Raw genomic sequence first — 21490 nt, 5'->3', positions numbered from 1 at the left:
AATGGGAAGAATGTCCCTTACATTGGTAGTCAGTGGGAAGAATGCTCCTTACCAGGGGCGGACTGACCATTGGGGAACTTGGGCACTGCCCGAGGGCCCGGGATCAGTAGGGGGCCCCATGAGATGTCCCTGGTACCTTTCATAGGCTTTTTTGGGTGTGGTTTGAGTGTGGGCGAGGACACGGGGTCCCATGATCCCCTACTGCCCGGGAGCCCCATGAGTTGTCAGTCCGCCCCTGCTCCTTACATTGGTGATCAGTGGGAAGAATGTCCCTTACATTGGTGATCAGTGGGAAGAATGCTCCTCACATTGGTGATCAGTGGGAAGAATGTCCCTTACATTGGTGGTCCGTGGGAAGATTACCTTATATTGGTGATCAGTGGGAAGAATGTCCCTTACATTGGTGGTCAGTGGGAAGAACGTCCCTTACATTGGGGGTCAGTGGGAAGAATGTACCTTACATTGGTGATCAGTGGGAAGAATGTCCCTTACATTGGTGGTCAGTGGGAAGAATGCCCCTTACATTGGGGGGTCAGTGGGAAGAATGTCCCTTACATTGGTGGTCAGTGGGAAGAATGTCCCTTACATTGGTGATCAGTGAGAAGAATGTCCCTTACATTAGGGGTCAGTGGGAAGAATGTCCCTTACATTGGGGGTCAGTGGGAAGAATATCCCTTACATTGGGGGTCAGTAGGAAGAATGTCCCTTACATTGGTGGTCAGTAGGAAGAATGTCCCTTACATTGGTGATCAGTGGGAAGAATGTCCCTTACATTGGGGGTCAGTGGGAAGAATGTCCCTTACATTGGGGATCAGTGGGAAGAATGTCCCTTACATTGGGGGTCAGTGGGAAGAATGTCCCTTACATTGGTGGTCGGTGGGAAGAATGTCCCTTACATTGGGGGTCAGTGGGAAGAATATCCCTTACATTGGGGGTCAGTGGGAAGAATGTCCCTTACATTGGAGGTCAGTGGGAAGAATGTCCCTTATAGTGGTGATCAGTGGGAAGAATGTCCCTTACATTGGTGGTCAGTGGGAAGAATGTCCCTTACATTGGTGATCAGTGGGAAGAATGCTCCTTACATTAGTGATCAGTGGGAAGAATGTCCCTTACATTCGTGATCAGTGGGAAGAATGTCCCTTACATTGGAGGTCAGTGGGAAGAATGTCCCTTACATTGGTGGTCAGTGAGAAGAATGCCCCTTACATTGGTGATCAGTGGGAAGAATGTCCCTTACATTGGTGATCAGTGGGAAGAATGTCCCTTACATTGGTGATCAGTGGGAAGAATGTCCCTTACATTGGTGGTCAGTGGGAAGAATGTCCCTTACATTGATGGGCTGTGGGAAGAATGCTCCTTACATTGGTGATCAGTGGGAAGAATGTCCCTTACATTGATGGGCTGTGGGAAGAATGTCCCTTACATTGGTGATCAGTGGGAAGAATGTTCCTTACATTGGGGGTCAGTGGGAAGAATGTCCCTTACATTGGTGATCAGTGGGAAGAATGTCCCTTACATTGATGGGCTGTGGGAAGAATGTTCCTTATATTGGTGGTCAGTGGGAAGAATGTCCCTAACGATGGTCTTTGGGAAGAAATTGATGGTCAATGGCAAGAATTCCCATTTACAGATAGCTGGAAAGATCATTGGAGTTAACTTATCTGAGAGGCAGATATTTTAAGGAACCCTGTTACCTTCTTGAAGAACCCTAGGTTTCCACAAAACCCTGGTTAAGAAAGGCTGATCTAGAGCAATGTAGAGGTTATTTGAAGTCTTCAGCCTAATTACAATCATCTCTCATTTCAAACAAATAGGAAAAAGTCAGTTTTAATAAACAATGTTCTGTTCTAATAGATATTATAATGAGCAAAACCATAAAGAAAATACAATTCACAGCAATACTCTATAACCACTCCCATCAGTAAGCTTCGTTTAAACTATACAATATCATTTTTCTTTGATGACATCACTATTCACGCGCGGCAATATATGTCATTTCCCACCTCTCACAGCTGCCGCGCAGAAAACTAACTTCACACGCGACGGTTTTAGCCACGGGGAAAAAAAATGATCGTAAGCGGAATTAATTAAACGCAAACCTGTGCAGTGCGGGGAAGCAGCTGGAGAAGTAAAAACCTTTGAGATTGATAGCGGAGCTTTGGCAGAGATACGGTTAACTTGGGGGCGAACCACAAAAAACGAAAAAAAAAAAACGCCTGACGGTCCCCTCACTTTTCTGCAAAGTTGCGACTCACTGGAGTTCCCTTTCACCGTCCTGTTTTTCATGCATTTACTAAGTTGCAAAACTGAGCTTTTGTTCTTTGTTGAAGATTATCCTAAAAGATGACACGGAAACGCGGTTGCGTATCGATTGCGGCCTACGCGTCGATAGGAAGAATTAAAATAAAATTGACGGTTAATAAAAAAAAATGAAGTTCTCTAAATCATTTTGCAGTTCTGAGTGGATCCCAGACGTGTTTCAGTTTTTTGTTTCCCCTGCGCTGGTGCGTTGTTCCATGAATCTACTACTCTTTTTGGCGATTCGTAGTTCGGTTGTTATGATGACAGCTAGGGACAATATCAGGGATGACAAAAGCTATCAATCCATCAAGCTCCAAGTCCCAGGAATATCCCCCAGGTTGTCAGAGATGGGTAACGTTGTCTCTTACCTGGGATGCTATTTGGAGAGGTGACCCTGGAGGTGTCCCTGGTCCTGCATGGTGCTGATGCTGCTGGATGGAGCTCCAAAGGATGAGAACCAGAGGGCGACTGGAGGAGGAGGAGGAAGCGGAGTGACAGCAGAGAGAGATGTAGATCAGCGCTTGGATGCTGGACTGAGCAGCATACGATTGGGAAGACACACATCACACACACAATGGGGTTTTATAAAGAGGGAAGAGGAGGGGCAGAGGGACGGGAGCCCACCAGAGACAGAGAGGAGCAGGAGATGCGAGGAAAAATGGGACATCGGTGGGAGGTATGGCACGCGCGCGGTGAGGACAAGAGACGGCAAAGCCACGCGGCGAATGAGTGATGCCTCAAGTCGCTGCTGAAAGCAGGCAGCTGGCAATGAGAGGCAGAATTTACTGACCAGCCAAGACTTGAGGAGGCAGTGCCGCGCGTGTTGTAGGGGGAGCATTTTTCGGAAGGCAGTATATCAGCAAGGAGTCATCTTGCCACGGCTTAGAGCACTGAGCGGGCACTAGAAAACAGTTGGACAAGCCGAGAGATGGTGTGTTTTGGGCCAGATTTTGCCCTGAACAGAGACAGTCTGGTTATCTGGTAGCCATTAGACAATTTACGATTGCCTTGCCCACCCACAAGAACGGTCGTTTGGGTCCTCAGGCAGATTGGTGTCCATTCTGGCTGTTTGATTCATTGAAACGTTTATGGGCACCTATTAAGGGCAATGGTCTTTTTAAAATATAGGGTTCAATTCACAAAGCTGTAACAGGGATCGGTGACCCCCGGATACCCGGTGTTTTTTGCACTGGCCGATTGATGGTCTCTTTTGAACCAGCCTTTGCCACCAACAGGAACTATCTGGTCTTTGGCAGCAATTAGACATTTTCTGATCAGCTTGTCCCTCTCTCCCCCACAAAAAAAATTATTGTTCTGGGACGCTACGCAGACCAACCCCCAATCTGGATATTTGATTTAATGAAATGTTTATGGGCGCCTATTAAGGGCAATGGTCTGTTTAAAATATAGGGTTCAATTCACAAAGCTGTAACAGGGATTGGTGACCCCCGGGTACCCCGTGTTTTTTGCACTGGCCGATTGATGGTCTCTTCTGAACCAGCCTTTGCCACCAACAGGAACTATCTGGTTATTTGGCAGCAATTAGACATTTTCTGATCAGCTTGTCCCTCTCCCACCCACAAAAATAAACGATTGTTATGGGACTCCACTCAGACCAACCCCCAATCTGGATATTTGATTCATTGAAATGTTTATGGGCACCAGGTGTGGACTAACCATTTGAAAACTTGGGCACTGCCTGAGGGCCTGGGGTCAGTAGGGGGCTCCATGAGATGCCCCTGGTACCTTTTTCATAGGCTTTTTTGAGTTTGGGATAGGACACAGGGGCCCCATGATCTCCTATTGCACGAGGGCCCCTGAGTTGTCAGTCCGCCCCTGATGGGCACCTATTAGGGGCAATGGTTTTTTTAAAATATAGGGTTCAATTCACAAAGCTATAACAGGGATCGGTGACCCCCGGGTACCCAGTGTGTTTTGCACTGGCCGATTGATGGTCTCTTTTGAACCAGCCTTTGCCACCAACAGGAACTATCTGGTCATTTGGCAGCAATTAGACATTTTATAATCAGCTTGTCCCTCTCTCCCCCACAAAAAAAATTATTGTTCTGGGACGCCACGCAGACCAGCCCCCAATCTGGCTGTTTGATTCAATGAAATGTTTATGGGCACCTATTAAGGGCAATGGTCTTTTTAAAATATAGGGTTCAATTCACAAAGCTGTAACAGGGATTGGTGACCCCCGGGTACCCAGTGTTTTTTGCACTGGCTCATTGATGGTCTCTTCTGAACCAGCCTTTGCCACTAACAGGAACTATCTGTTTATTTGGCAGCAATTAGACATTTTCTGATCAGCTTGTCCCTCTCCCACCCACAAAAAAAACGATTGTTATGGGACTCCACTCAGACCAACCCCCAATCTGGATATTTAATTCATTGAAATGTTTATGGGCACCAGGTGTGGACTGACCATTTGGAAAGTCGGGCACTGCCCGAGGGCACGGGGTCAGTAGGGGGCCCCATGAGATGCCCCTGGTACCTTTTTCATAGGCTTTTTTGGAGTTTGGGCACCATGATCCCCTATTGCCCGGGGCCCCATGAGTTGTCAGTCCGCCCCTGATGGGCACCTATTAAGGGAATGATTTTTTTAAAATATAGGGTTCAATTCACAAAGCTATAACAGGGATTGGTGACCCCCGGGTACCCAGTGTGTTTTGCACTGGCCGATTGATGGTCTCTTTTGAACCAGCCTTTGCCACCAAGAGGAACTTTCTGGTCATTTGGCAGCAATTAGACAATTTCTGATCAGCTTGTCCCCCCCAAAAAAAAAAAAAGATTATTAAGGGACACCAGTTGTCAGTCCGCCCCTGATGGGCACCTATTAAGGGCAATGGTCTTTTTAAAATATAGGGTTCAATTCAAAAAGCTGTAACAGGGATCGGTGACCCCCAGGTACCCAGTGTGTTTTGCACTGGCCGATGGATGGTCTCTTTTGAACCAGCCTTTGCCACCAACAGGAGCTATCTGGTCATTTGGCAGCAATTAGACATTTTCTGATCAGCTTGCCCCTCCCCCCCCAAAAAAAAAGATTGTTAAGAGACGCCAGACCCACCCCCAATCTGGATATTTGCTTAATTGAAACATTTATGGTCTCCTTTCGATTTCAGTGAGGGCAATATTATTTTAAAATAAATGGTTCAATTCACAAAGCTTTAACACAGGTGTTGGCTGTCCATGGTATGCCTGCCCGGGTGGGCATGCATTGTCATTTGCATTGGCATCCACTGCCACTGGCTGTATTTGAAAGCCCAGTAGACTTTCAGTTACAAAGCCTGGTCCAATCCTACCCAATGAAATCACTGAAAAACTGCCGCTAAGGATGTTGGCATCCTGTGTGGAAGAAGCCCATCTGCACACCTACAGCGACACTCTGCTTTCCTAAAGGTATAGGGTTTAAGGGTGATCTGAGGTTGATAGTGCATGCCTTGGGGCTGATCTGAGATGTGAAATGCATGCATTGGGGTTGAACCTAGGTCTGAGGCAGGGGTGGACTGACCATTCGAGCACTCGAGCACTGCCCGAGGGCCCGGGGTCAGTAGGGGGCCCTATGAGATGCCCCTGGTACCTTTTCATAGGCTTTTCTGGCTGGTACCTTTTCATAGGCTTTTCTGGGTGTGGTTTGAGTGTGGGTGATGACAAATGATCCCCTATTGCCCGGGGGCCCCATGAGTTGTCAGTCTGCCCCTGGTCTGAGGTGCATGCAATCATGGGGGCTGATCTGAAGTGCATGCATTGAGACTGATATGAGGGCTTAGTTGCATGCAATCATTGGGGCTGATCTGAAGTGCATGCATCGAGACTGACATGAGGTTTGAAGTGCATGCAATCATTGGGACTGATCTGAAGTGCATGCATCGAGACTGACATGAGGTCTGAAGTGCGTGCGATCATTGGGGCTGATCTGAAGTGCATGCATCGAGACTGACATGAGGTTTGAAGTGCATGCAATCATTGGGACTGATCTGAAGTGCATGCATCGAGACTGACATGAGGTCTGAAGTGCGTGCGATCATTGGGGCTGATCTGAAGTGCATGCATCGAGACTGACATGAGGTCTGAAGTGCGTGCGATCATTGGGGCTGATCTGAAGTGCATGCATCGAGACTGACATGAGGTCTGAAGTGCGTGCGATCATTGGGGCTGATTTGAAGTGCATGCATCGAGACTGACATGAGGTTTGAAGTGCATGCAATCATTGGGACTGATCTGAAGTGCATGCATCGAGACTGACATGAGGTCTGAAGTGCGTGCGATCATTGGGGCTGATCTGAAGTGCATGCATCGAGACTGACATGAGGTCTGAAGTGCGTGCGATCATTGGGGCTGATTTGAAGTGCATGCATCGAGACTGACATGAGGTTTGAAGTGCATGCAATCATTGGGACTGATCTGAAGTACATGCATCGAGACTGACATGAGGTCTGAAGTGCATGCATTATGGCTAATCTTAGGTCTGAAGTGCATGCAATCATTGGGGCTGATCTGGAGTTTGAAGTGCATGCATTGTGGTTGAACTGAAGTCTGAAGTGTATGCATAGATACTGACATGAGGCCCACCCCTTCCACACACCCCTAATCCCGGCGCTGCTCGCCGGCTCCACCTTATTTCAACTCGCGCGTGAGTGGAAATTTCGAGGGCTTCAGCCTGCAGGGATGGTTGGCAAATCTCCTCTGGGGGGGCGGGGGGTTCAGCCCCCGTGACCCTCCCCTTATCTATGCCCCTGATGAGTTCTGAAGTGCATGGAATCGTTGGGGCTGATCTGAAGTCTAAAGTGCATGCATTGAGGCTGACATGAGGTCTGAAGTGCATGTATTGGGGCTGATTTGAGGTCTGAAATGCATGCACTGGTCTGACCTGAGGTCTCAAGTGCAAGCATTATGACTAATCTAAGATCTGAAGTGCATGCAATCGTTGGGGTTGTTCTGAAGTCTGAAGTGCATGCATTGCGGCTGATCTGAAGTGTCTGCATTGAATCCGACATGAAGTCTGAAGTGCATGCATTGGGGCTGATCTGAAGTGTATGCATTTAATCCGACATGAAGTCTGATGTGCATGCATTGCGGCTGATCTGATGTCTGAAATGCATGCACTGGTCTGACCTGAGGTCTGAAGTGCATGCATTGGAGCGAATCTGGGGTCTATCGTACATGCTTTGGGTCGGATCTGGGGTCTATTGTACATGCTTTGGGATGAATCTGGGGTCTATAGTACATGCTTTGGGGTGGATCTGGGGTCTATAGTACATGCTTTGGGGCGGATCTGGGGTCTATAGTACATGCTTTGGGGCGGATCTGGGGTCTATAGTACATGCTTTGGGGCGGATCTGGGGTCTATAGTACATGCTTTGGGGCGGATCTGGGGTCTATAGTACATGCTTTGGGGCGGATCTGGGGTCTATAGTACATGCTTTGGGGCAGATCTGAGGTCTAACCAGGAGCGGACTGACAACTCATGGGGCCCCCGGGCAATAGGGGATCATGGGACCCCTGTGTCCTTGCCCAAACTCAAAAAAGCCTATGAAAAAGGTACCAGGGACACCTCATAGGGCCCCCTACTGACCCCGGGCCCTTGGGCAGTGCCTGAGTTTCCAAATGGTCAGTCCGCCCCTGGGTCTAACATGCAGTCTTAGAGGTTGAACATGTATTGTATGTGCACCAGTTAATCCATGTTTACACACATAGTTGTACTGCTAATGGCAAGGTATTATATATTAATTACTGAATTTGCCAAAAACGGAAAACAAACAACGGCCACAACATGCTATTGCCCACTGGCGGGGTTGTTGAATGCTTGTGAACACGACATGTAACATGGAAGAGGTTACTGACCCTTTTTTAATACAAGAATAAGAATCTTTATTTTAGCATTTGACTGTCATTTTCAAACCTCATTGGACTTAGTTGTAAAAAAAACCTGTCACTTTTTTGAATATAAGTGTCCCTATGCTGGTATGAAAGCTTTGTGAATTGAGGTTATACTTCTAGTCTCAATTCACAAAGCTGACACACCACTTTCAAAAAAGTGACAGTTATTTTCAGCCCTGTGAGATTTGAAGAGTGTAGTCCCATGGCTAAAATACAGATCCGTGTCTTTGCAATAAAGCTTTGCGAATTGAGCCTTCTGTGTTTTGTGAGAACCTGGACACATAAAAGCGGATTTTCATTTAGCGATGGAATCTGGTGGGTTAAGTGAGCCGCTGGCTTCTTATACCAATCAAAAACTGAAAGGAAGCCTTTGTAATCAGAGTATAGCATCAAGTCCATGACACTCCTGGGATATTGATCTGGTCAGGTAAGTCGCAGAGGGGGGTTGTTATTCAGTTTCAGCTACTTTGGTGGTAATGAAATTAACAACAGGTGCACTAGATGGCTAACAATGAGATGACCCCCAAAACAGGAATGGTTTTACAGGTGGAGGCCACTGACATTTTTTTCCCTACTCAGCTTTTCTGGCTGTTTTTCACTAGTTTTGCATTTGGCTAGGGTCAGTGTCAGTACTGGTAGCATGAGGCCATACCTGGACCCTACAGAGGTTGCACAGGCAGTCCAGCTTCTCCAGGATAGCCCATCAATACGTACCATTGCCAGAAGGTTTGCTGTGTCTCCCAGCACAGCTCAAGAGCATGGAGGAGATTCCAGGAGACAGGCAGTTACTCTAGGAGGGCTGGACAGGCCTGTAGAAAGTCCTTAACCCATCAGCAGGACCGGTATCTGCTCCTTTGTACAAGGAGGAACAGGATGAGCCCTGCCAGAGCCCTACAAAATGACCTCCAGCAGGCCACTGGTGTGAATGTCTCTGACCCAACAAACAGAAACAGACTTCATGAGGGTGGCCTGAGGGCCCGACGTCCTGTAGTGGGCCCTGTGCTCACTGCCCGGCACCATAGAGCTTGATTGGTATTTGCCATTGAACACCAGAATTGGCAGGTCCACCACTGGAGCCCTGTGCAGACTTCATGGAGGAGATTCCAGGAGACAGGCAGTTACTCTAGGAGACCTGGACAGGGCTGTAGAAGGTTCTTAACTCATCAGCAGGACCGGTCCCCCACCAGCGCTCCTGGCCCCCTACCTCCTGTCAGGTGCCCCCACAGCAAGCAGCTTGCTAGGGGGGCACCCGAGCAGGTGCTTTCCCAAGCAGCTGCTCTGTGTATCTATTCAAACAGGAAGCTGCGGTTCGGCCCCCATTCCCTCTCTCTTCTCATTGGCTCACTGGCTGTGATTGACAGCAGAAATGCTGGAACCATCGCTGGAGTTTGCATGGATAGGAAGTGGCTGTAAGTAGCTTGCATTGCTGGTTGAACAGTGTAGCCTCTGGTGATAAGATCTCTCCAGCAGAATTCCCTATTCCCTCTGCAGCCAATACGATGGCATCAAAGCCCCCCACCATGAAGTTTCCAATCTGCAGGATTAGCAAATGAGCAGGCACTGTCAAAGGGACAGCTCGATTATCCCCTCGAGGGACGGAGGAGGAGGAGAAACATTTTTTTCCCTTTGATTATCCAACTGGGATATCTAGTCAGTTTATGTTGAAGCCGGCCAAAAGGTCCTTCTATTGTAATATCCAGGGCTGTGGATAAGGGGGTACCACCAGTCCTCCTGTTGGGGGCCCAGGCAAGCAGGGGGGCCCAGGCAAGGAGGGGGGCCAAGGCAGCTGGGTGAATCAGATGTATGCAGACAGGTTGATCGGAACAGCGGAGGGGCAATTACTGGAACTGATCCTCTGCTATTCGCGGCCTCGGCTGTCAATCACCAGGTCCCGGCCGGTGATTACTCGCTGGCACCCGGTGATCGCCGAGCATTACCGACGGAGAGAGAGAACTGTCTGTAAACAACACAGATCTCTCCCCTGTTAGCTCCTGCACACCGATATGTATGGCTCTGCAGAGCATAGCAATACAAAGCAGTGTGCCTACAATTGAAAGCACTCACACAGCACACAGTTACGCCTTTGATGGTCCCATATGTTAACCCCTTCCTGCCCAGTGCCATTAGTACAGTGTCAGTGTTTTTTATTAGCACTGATCACTGAATAGGTGTCACTGGGGGTGTCAGTGACATCAAGTCAGTTCCCTACCCAGTGTCAGAATGCCCACCGCAGTCCCGCTATAAGTCTCTGATTGACGCTATTACTAGTAAAAATTAAAAAAAAAATCCCATTATATATACCGCCATTTGTAGACGCTATAACTTTCACGTAAACCAATTAATTTACACTGATTGGGATTTTTTTTATAGCAAAGACACAGAGCAGAATACATTTTGGCCTACATTGATAACGAAACTTGATTTTGAAATTTTTTTTACTGGACATGTTTAACAGCAAAAAGTCAAAAATCTTGTTTTTATCTCAAAATTGTCGGTCTTTTTTTTTCTTATAGCGCAAAAAATAAAAACCGCACAGCAGATCAAATACCACCAAAAAAAAGCTCTATTTGTGGGAAAAAAAGGACATAAATTTCATTTGGGTACAGCGTTGCATGACCGCGCAATTGTCAGTTAAAGTGACGCAACGCTGTAACACAAAAAATGGCCTGGTCAGAAAGGGGGGGATTAATCCTCTGAAGGGCGAGGGGGTTAAAGGGACATTTTACGATCGTTTTATTCACAATCTTCCAATTCTGCAAGAATATTATAACTTTGTCAAATCCTATAAATAAATCAGTTCATGTATGCTCAGACAATGGTGCGCAGCAATCGCCGGGGGCCCGTTCGGGTGCTCGCAGAGACCTGCCATTTTGGTTGCTAAGTGCTGTATAGATCTGCAGAGAAGGAAACAAAGGAAGACTCCGACATGTTGCCGGCAGATCGATAGAAAGGCCTCAAAAAGTTCATTTGAATCCTTTGCTGGAGCAGCACAATCCATAGCGGCGCGTATCAGAAGACACCTTGCCTTCAGCGTTTCATAGACATCCACGTAGATTCTCCAGGAGCCAGTTGGTGGGTTCAGAGCCGCCTCCCACCAGTGTATTCGGAATAACATTGTCGTAACTCACTTTCCGCGGCGCATTGCCTTTATGTTGTTTATCGCGCCATCGATTTTCTGCCTGGAGCGCAGTTTAATGTTTAGCGCATACGTTTGGTTTGTTGCCATTTTCTAACTGTGATGATTTTGCAGTGAAGTTTTCTTTTTCCATATATATATATATATATATATATACTCAACGGCCACTTTATTAGGTCCACCTTGCTAGTACCAAGAAAATCTCCCCCACACCATGACACCACCAGCCTGAATCATTGATACAAGGCAGGATGGATCCACCACACCATGACACCACCACCACCAGCCTAAACCATTGATACAAGGCAGGATGGATCCACCACACCATGACCCCACCACCACCACGAGCCTAAACCATTGATACAAAGCAGGATGGATCCACCACACCATGACACCACCACCACCAGCCTAAACCATTGATACAAGGCAGGATGGATCCACCACACCATGACACCACCACTACCAGCCTAAACCATTGATACAAGGCAGGATGGATCCACCACACCATGACACCACCACCACCAGCCTAAACCATTGATACAAGGCAGGATGGATCCACCACACCATGACACCGCCACCACCAGCCTGAACCATTGATACAAGGCAGGATGGATCCACCACACCATGACACCGCCACTACCAGCCTGAACCATTGATACAAGGCAGGATGGATCCACCACACCATGACACCGCCACTACCAGCCTGAACCATTGATACAAGGCAGGATGGATCCACCACACCATGACATAGCCACCACCAGCCTGAACCATTGATACAAGGCAGGATGGATCCACCACACCATGACACCACCACCACCAGCCTGAACCATTGATACAAGGCAGAATGGATGCACCACACCATGACACCACCAGCCTGAACCATTGATACAAGGCAGGATGGATCCATGCTTTCATGTTGTTGACGCCAAATTCTGACCCTACCATCTGAATGTGGCAGCTGAAATCCAGACTCATCAGACCAGGCAATGTCTTCCAATCTTCTTTCGTCCAATATTGGCGAGCCTGTGCGAATTGTAGCTTCCGTTTCCTGTTCGTAGCTGACAGGAGTGGCACCCGGTGTGGTCTTCTGTTGACAAGTGTGGCACCCAGTGTGGTCTTCTGCTGACAGGTGTGGCACCCGGTGTGGTCTTCTGCTGACAGGAGTGGCACCCGGTGTGGTCTTCTGCTGACAGGAGTGGCAGCTGGTGTGGTCTTCTGCTGACAGGTGTGGCACCCGGTGTGGTCTTCTGCTGACAGGAGCGGCACCCGGTGTGGTCTTCTGCTGACAGGTGTGGCACCCGGTGTGGTCTTCTGCTGATAGGTGTGGCACCCGGTGTGGTCTTCTGCTGATAGGTGTGGCACCAGGTGTGGTCTTCTGCTAACAGGAGTGACACCCGGTGTGGTCTTCTGCTGACAGGTGTAGCACCTGGTGTGGTCTTCTGCTGACAGGTGTGGCACCCGGTGTGGTCTTCTGCTGACAGGAGTGGCAGCCGGTGTGGTCTTCTGCTGACTGGAGTGGCAGCCGGTGTGGTCTTCTGCTGACAGGAGTGGCACCCGGTGTGGTCTTCTGCTGACAGGAGTGGCAGCCGGTGTGGTCTTCTGCTGACTGGAGTGGCAGCCGGTGTGGTCTTCTGCTGACAGGAGTGGCAGCCGGTGTGGTCTTCTGCTGACAGGTGTGGCACCCGGCGTAGTGTGAAACAGGCCTTAAAAAGTTTGTCTCAACACTCTAGCTACTACATCAGCAGGACAGCTTGTTCTGTTGAAAAACAACAGACTTACTGGCCAGATCACCAGATGAAAATAAAAGAAAATCTGAAAAAAGAAAACTAATGCAGCCTTCACATCTGAGAATTGGTAAGCTGCAATACAATGAATATTTGCATTTGCATATAATACAATTTTAAGGTATGTAATAAAAGTGGAAATGTTTTATTTACCAAATTTTTTGCTCCATAAGACGCACTTCCCCCCCCCCCCAAAAAAAAGCGGGGAAAATGTCTTATGGAGCGAATATGGAGCGGCCGGCCTGGTATTCCCGCCATGTCAGAATACATGCTTTAGATTCACTTTACCTTTTTTTTTTTCACCTTGCCTCAATGCAGACATCCAGCAATGCAGGTGAATGGCAAATCTGCCATATAGTTGAGACGCTGATGGAACCAGAAGCTGCCTTGCATAGAGAAAAGAATATACTGGATAGGTAAGCGGCTTCCATTGGGGAATCCTTCCTCCCCCCTTCTGATTGACTTTGTTAATTGAGCTCCCGACACTCCAGTGAGCAGTGGAACGGTCTCATAATCACGTAATGCTTGACAGCTGCACTGGAATACGCATGAAGCCACATATGGATGAACCTCTGGGGTGCGCTGACGAGACTCGGCGCTCCAGAACCGCCATATGTCGTAGATTTGCGGCACTTCTTCGCTGAATCCGAAAACAACGATCCGAACGAATCATCTGGAGCCAATGAGACGTGTAAGGTTTAAAGCTGATCTAATCTCTGGTTCCTCCTTTTTCCCTTCATTAAGGTGCTAATGACATTTTTTTAACCACTTGCCGGCCAGAGGATCCCCCCCCCCCCTCCTTCCTGAACAGGCCATTTTTTTTTTAGCATTACAGCGCTGCGTTAATTTAACTGACAATTGCGCAGTCATGCAACGTTGCACCCAAATTAAATTTACGTCCCTTTGTCCCCACGAATAGAGCTTTCTTTCAGTGGTGTTTGATCGCCTCTGCGTTTTTTATTTATTAAAAAAAAAAAAAGGAACAACAATTTTGAGAAATAAAACAATATTTTTGACTTTTTACCAATGTCCAGTAAAAAAAATTAAAAAATCAAATTTCGTCACAAATTTAGGACAAAATGTATTCTGCGACATGTCTGCTAAAAAGAAAAATCCCAATACGTGTAAATTAATTGGTTTATGTGAAAGTTATAGCGTCTACAAATGGCGGTATAGATACTGGAATTTTTAAAAAATTTTTTACTAGTAATGGCGGCGATCAGTGACTTATAGCGGGACTGTGGCGGGCATTCTGACACTGGGGGGGGGGAACTGACTTGGTGTCACCGACATCCCCAGTGACACCAATTCAGTGATCAGTGCCAATAAAAAGCATTGACACTGTACTAATGGCACTGGGCAGGAAGGGGTTAACATCTGGGGCGATCAAAGAGTTACATAGTTAGTCTGGCTGAAAAAAAGACAAAAGTCCATCCAGTTCAAGCATAAAAAAAAACAAAAAACTGTGTGCCGCTTTACAGTTTGTGCTTTGCTGTGCAGAGCCATACAAAGCAGTGTGCAGGAGCTGACAACAGGGGAGAGATCTGTATTGTTTACAAACAGTTCTCTGCCAACCCCCCCCCGGCACAGATGCTCGGCAATCACTGGTCTGGGACGTGGTAATTGACAGCCTAGGCCGCGATTGGCGGCGCGGGTAGGGCGCTTGCGCGCACCCCCTACCTGGTACTGCAAAATCACACACACATACATACATATATATGTATACGGTATATATAAATATATATAAATGTGATTTTGCGCACCCATGCCGCCCTGTAGCAGTACTTGTTATAGAGCGGTCGGGAAGCAGGTAATCACTGGCCGGGACCCCGGTGAATGACAGCTGAGGCTGTGAGTGGCAGGGCGGGTAGGGAGTTTGTGCGCACCCCCTACCCAGAACTGCAAAATCACACACAAACATATGTATGTGTATATATATATATATATATATATATATATATATATATATATATATGTGTGTGTATAATTTTGCGCACCCGTGCCGCCCTGTAGCAGTACTTCTGCTATAGGGCAGTCGGGAAGCAGGTAATCACCGATCAGGACCTGGTGATTGACAGCTGAGGCTGCGAATGACGAGTGCGGGTAAGGCGCTTGCGCGTGCCCCTACCCGGAACTGCAAAATCATATATATATATATATATATATATATATATATATATGTGATTTTGTGCACCCATGCCGCGCTGTAGCAGTACTTCTGCTATAGGGCGGTCAGGAAGTGGGTAATCACCGGCCGGGACCCAGTGATTGACAGCCGAGGCCCCGAATGGCAGCGCGGGTAGGGCACCTGTGTGCGACCCCCTACCTAAAACTGCAAAATCACATAAATATACATGATTTTGCTCACCCGTGCCGCCCTGTAGCAGTACTTCTGCTATAGGGCGGATGGGAAGCGGTTAACGGATGTGGACATTATTAGATGTAAACGGATAATCATCTGTTTACATCCGCTAGTCCACAGAAATACATGGATGTCCGTTTTTTCATCAGATGAAAAACAGACATACAGAACGCCCGTGTGAAAGAGGCCAAAGAATCAATTCCACTGAGGCCAAGGATGTTTCCCATCCCTGGGATGGACGGGGTTAATGCCGCGCTTTGTTTAATGCGACGTGTAGGTGTTTAAGCAAATCGGGCGCTAAGCATTTCACTCTTCGAGTCTAAATTGTTCCTTTCACTAAGTGATACGCCGCGATGATAATTACAGAGGACGCCACTCACAGATTCTCTTCCCCGGACACAGAGGCAGTCAGCCATGAGACGTCACACAGGGGGATTCGATTCCTTTTTAAACTTCGGGACCTATTTTTAAATAAGCCGTGAACACAACAGAAAGAGCAAGGGCGGGATTCTTCCACGTTCTCGCAATTCTTTACAGCGGCTCTCCAAACTTCCATTTTTTTCCAACTTTGTAGCAAATTTAATTTGAAGCTGGGAAAAGTTGTTTGGATACTGCACAGAAAAGGTTAAAATCTCTGCTTTTATTACTGTCCATGTCCCCGCTGGGGAGAGATTTCCTCACTTCCTGTCCCTGTGACAACATTGTCACACATTGCCACAAGTGTGGGCAGTGTAGAGAGATCTCCCTAAATGGGATATAAGCATTAAGCCCGGGTTCACATACATGCGGTGCGGTATATTGCATGTGATTCGCACAGGAACCGCACCGCATACTTGTGCAAGTCACGTGATTTGTGTGCAATGCAATCGGAGTCGTACATTTTGTATAGCTCTATTCGCATCCGCATCAAAAACATGCAGGACCCATTTTTAGGTCCGCACTAGAATCGGATTGCACGGGTATTCACACCTATGCGATCTGATTCTGCACATCGCACCGCTTTATGCGAACCGATTTTGGGGTGTTGTTAACTTAACATACACACCTGCAGTGGTTCACATAAACTGGGGTGCGATTCTGATGCGGATTTCTGTTCTATCTATCTATCTATCTATCTATCTATCTATCTATCTATCTATCTATCTATTATCTATCTATCTATCTATCTATTATCTATCTATCTATCTATCTATCTATCTATTATCTATCTATTATCTATCTATCTATTATCTATCTATTATCTATCTATCTATCTATTATCTATCTATCTATCTATCTATCTATCTATCTATTATCTATCTATCTATCTATCTATCTATCTATCTATCTATTATCTATCTATCTATCTATCTATCTATCTATCTATCTATCTATTATCTATCTATTATCTATCTATTATCTTTCTATCTATTATCTATCTATTATCTATCTATCTATCTATCTATCTATCTATCTATCTATTATCTATCTATCTATCTATCTATCTATCTATCTATCTATCTATCTATCTATCTATTATCTATCTATCTATTATCTATCTATCTATCTATCTATCTATTATCTATCTATCTATCTATCTATCTATCTATCTATCTATTATCTATCTATCTATCTATCTATCTATCTATCTATCTATCTATCGTCTATCTATCTATCTATCTATCTATCTATCTATTATCTATCTATCTATCTATCTATCTATGATCCATCTCTCATCTATCTATCTACAGTAAAACAAGAAAACAAATACATTGCATTTAAAACTTCAATAATCTGGAGGGGAATCCCTTATACCAGTAGTCTTCAGTAGATCTAGTAGACCAGTAGATCTATTATCTATCTATTATCTATCTATCTATCTATCTATCTATCTATCTATCTATCTATTATCTATCTATCTATTATCTATCTATTATCTTTCTATCTATTATCTATCTATTATCTATCTATCTATCTATTATCTATCTATCTATCTATCTATCTATCTATCTATTATCTATCTATCTATCTATCTATCTATCTATCTATCTATCTATCTATTATCTATCTATCTATCTATTATCTATCTATTATCTATCTATTATCTATCTATCTATCTATCTATCTATCTATTATCTATCTATCTATTATCTATCTATTATCTTTCTATCTATTATCTATCTATTATCTATCTATCTATTATCTATCTATCTATCTATCTATTATCTATCTATCTATCTATCTATCTATTATCTATCTATCTATTATCTATCTATCTATCTATCTATCTATCTATCTATTATCTATCTATCTATCTATCTATCTATCTATCTATTATCTATCTATCTATCTATCTATCTATCTATCTATCTATCTATCGTCTATCTATCTATCTATCTATCTATCTATCTATCTATCTATCTATCTATCTATCTATCTATGATCCATCTCTCATCTATCTATCTACAGTAAAACAAGAAAACAAATACATTGCATTTAAAACTTCAATAATCTGGAGGGGAATCCCTTATACCAGTAGTCTTCAAACTGTGGCCCAGGGGCCAGATGTGGCCCTTTGCTTGCCTTTATCTGGCCCTTGGGGCACTATTCCACCAACCGTCACCAGTGATGAAGCACCATTCCCTCTACTGACACTATCAATGGGGCATTATACTTCTCACTGATATCAACAATGGAACACTATTCCTCCCATTAGAACTGATGATGGGGCACTCCTATCGGCTACAATCCGGCCCCCCTAAAGTCTGAAGGACAGTAAACTGGCCCTTTTGCTTAGAAAGTTTGGAGAACCCTGCCTTATACTATTGAATATATAATGGATCTAATGATATATGGACAATATTGTGTATATATATCAAAGTGTCCATCTATGTATCTATACGTGTATTGATGCATTTATCAATGTATCTATGTATTAATATCTCCTCTCTCCCTCTCCACCCTTTCTTTTTCACTCCCTCTTCCCTCTCCCTCCCCCCTCCTCTCTCTCTTTCTCCTCCCTATCTCTCCCCTTTCTCTTTCTCTCCCTCTTCCCTCTCTCCCCCTCCCCTCTATCTCTCTCTTCCCCCCTCTCTCTTTCTCTCCCCCCCTCTCTCTCTCCTTCTTTTTTTCTCTCTTCTCCCCCCCCCTCTCTCCCCCTATCTCCCTTTCTCTTCCCCCCCTCTCTCCTCTTTCTCTCTCTCTCCCCCTCTCTCTTCCTATTTTTTTCTCTCTCTCTTCCCCCCCCCCTCTCTCTCCCCCTTTCTCACTTTCTCTTTCTCCCCCTTCTCCCTCTTCCCTCTCTCTTTCTCCCTCTCTCTTTCCCCCTCTCTCCCCCTCCCCCTCCCTCTTTCTCTCACCCCCTCTCTCTTTCCCCCCTCTCTCCCCCTCTTTCTCTTTCTTCCTCTTTTTTGTCTCCCTTCTTCTCTCTCCCCCCTCTCTCCTCCCTCTCCATCTCCCCCCCTCCCCCCTCTCTCTCCCCCACTCTCCCTTTCTCTCCCTCTTCCCTCCCCCCCCCTCTCTCTTCCCCCTCTCTCCCCCTCTTTCTCTCTCTTCCTTTTTTTTTGTCTCTCCTCGTCTCTCTCCCCCTCTCTCCTCCCTGCTCTCTCTCTCTCCCCCCCTCTCTCCCTCTTCCCCATCTCTCTCTCTTTCCTCTCTCTTCTCTATCTCCCTCTCTCTTCTCTCCCTCTTCCCCCTCTCTCTTTAAAACTGATAAACTTTAATAATAAATTGTTCAGCAGTAACTAGTTATCTTTGGTTTCCTGCTGTATAAAGATCCCTTCCCCTCCTGTATCAGCTGAAGGGACTCTCCATATCACATTTATTGAAGCTTTTAGAACTCTAATAGAGGCGGAGATCGCTCTGATCGGTGACTCCGGCCCAGCAGTGTGTGGGATAATGTATTCCTCGGCAGATGGCTAACAAATTTGTGAGTGCGGAAGGAGCGGTCATCTCACATAGCTGTCACTGGCTGAAATCTGATTTCATTAATCCTGGCCATTTCTTCTGCAAAAACATCTTGAAAGAGAACTTGATTTTTGTTAAAAAAAAAAAAGTGTCACTGTAGCAATTATAATTGCTACTCAAGCACTTCTGTAACTTCAAATAGACCTAAACCCAATCATTAAAATCTCACAGAAGGTTTAGTATGTTCATACAATTTAAACATTACTTTTAATTATATTAATTAATCCCTGGTGATCCTTCCTTGAAGGTCTTTGTTCGGGCACTTTCTGTTATGGGTGACAACTGATTCCCCACTGTGCTGGTGTGTTGTCACTCGAGTCACTGCTGAAGGCTACAAGGTGTCATGGGGTGAAGTATGCAATGTAGTGGCCTTTTAATAGTTGAGGAGCTGATATCTTTGTTACTACATAATGATAATATAGGCCTGAAGGATTATCCCACATGGAAGAAAAATATATTTCAAATATATTTTAAAAATATTCTTCCCAAATATATTGACATATATTTGAAATACTACAATTTTGGCCATATTCAGTATATTTAAAAAAAAAAATAAAAAATATATATATATATATACACATATATGTATGTATATATATATATATATGTATGTGTGTGTATATATATATATGTGTATATATGTATGTATGCATATATCTATATATATATATATGTATGTGTATATATATGTATGTATGTGTATATATATATATATGTATGTATGTATACATACATATATATATATATTTACACATATATATATATATATATATATATATATATATATATCCTAGATTGTAAACTCTAACGAGCCGGTCCCTCTGTTTCCTCTTGTACCAAATTGTATAGTAACGGTAATGTCTGCCTTCATTTTGTAAAGCGCTGAGCAAACTGTTGGTGCTATATAAATCCTGTATAATAATAATAATGTATAATATATATATATATATATATATATATATACTGTATTTTGAAACGCGCTTTTTATATTTTACAGAATATCTGAAAAATATTTTTTAAAATACTTTTTCAAATATACTGTATGTCTTTAAAAACACATTTCATCTACATTTTTGGAATGCACTTACAAATATATGTAAAAATATATGTTACAATTACTTTTTTATATGTTAAATAAAATCTGAATAATATATTTTAAAAAAACATAATTTTTAAAATATTTTTCATATATTTTGTAATATATAAAATATGCATTTCAACATACAGTCACTGAGCTCCTGAGAGCGACCCATTCTTTCACCGATGTTTGTAGAAGCCGTCTGCATGCCTTGGGGCTTGATTGTATACACCTGTGTCCATGGAGGGGATTGGAGCACCTGAATCACATGATTGGGAGGGCGGGGCCAATACTTGAGGCAATATAGTGTATCTTCAGAGGTCTAGTGGAGTCCATGCCAAGAGGGGTCAGGGCTGTTTTGGTAGCAAAAGGGGACCTGCTAAATATTAGGTGAGTGGTCATGTTATTTTGACTGTTGTGTGTGTATATATATGTGTGTATGTACCAGGGGCGGACTGACCATTTGGAAACTCGGGCAGTGCCCGAGGGCCCGGGGTCAGTAGGGGGCCCCATAAGATGCCCCTGGTACCTTTTTCATAGGCTTTTTTGAGTTTGGGCAAGGACACAGGGGCCCCATGATCCCCTATTGCCCGGGGGCCCCATGAGTTGTCAGTATGCCCCTGGTATGTACTGTATATATATGTGTGTGTATGTACTGTGTATATATGTGTGTGTGTATATATGTGTGTATGTACTATACATATATGTGTGTGAGTGTATATATATGTATCCCAACCACAGCACCACCTGCCTGGAGTTTGCATGTTTGCCCTGTGCCTGCGTGGGTTTCCTCCGGGTACTCCGGTTTCCTCCCAAAGACATGCTGGTAGGTGAATTGGCTCCTGTCTAAATTGTCCCTAGTATGTGTATGTATGAATGTAAGTTAGGGACCTTAGATTGTACACCCCTTGAGGGTTAGGGACTGATGTGAATGTACAATATATATGTAAAGCGCTGTGTAAATTGACAGCACTATATAAGACCCGGAAATAAATAAATAA

At 44.9% G+C, this 21490-nt stretch overlaps 1 protein-coding gene and 1 long non-coding RNA gene across 2 annotated transcripts in view; one reads left to right on the top strand and one right to left on the bottom strand.

The window, feature by feature from the left end:
* LOC149436400 (G protein-activated inward rectifier potassium channel 4-like) overlaps positions 1-3042 on the bottom strand; it is a 77245-nt gene extending 74203 nt beyond the window's left edge. Inside the window, exon 1 of the mRNA XM_089661648.1 lies at positions 2670-3042. The gene's annotated coding sequence lies outside the window, so the exon portion shown is untranslated. The remainder of the gene's footprint in view (positions 1-2669) is intronic.
* Positions 2799-21490, top strand: part of LOC149436399 (uncharacterized) — a 50860-nt gene continuing 32168 nt past the window's right edge. The window contains exon 1 of the long non-coding RNA XR_016308294.1: positions 2799-2977. This is a non-coding gene — a long non-coding RNA (uncharacterized LOC149436399). The remainder of the gene's footprint in view (positions 2978-21490) is intronic.

Source organism: Staurois parvus, unplaced genomic scaffold (assembly GCF_062004578.1).
Source record: "Staurois parvus isolate SC_StPar_1 unplaced genomic scaffold, SC_StPar_1.0 ptg001359l, whole genome shotgun sequence".
NCBI classification, from domain to species: domain Eukaryota; kingdom Metazoa; phylum Chordata; class Amphibia; order Anura; family Ranidae; genus Staurois; species Staurois parvus.
This window is presented reverse-complemented; position numbering and strand designations above follow the sequence as displayed.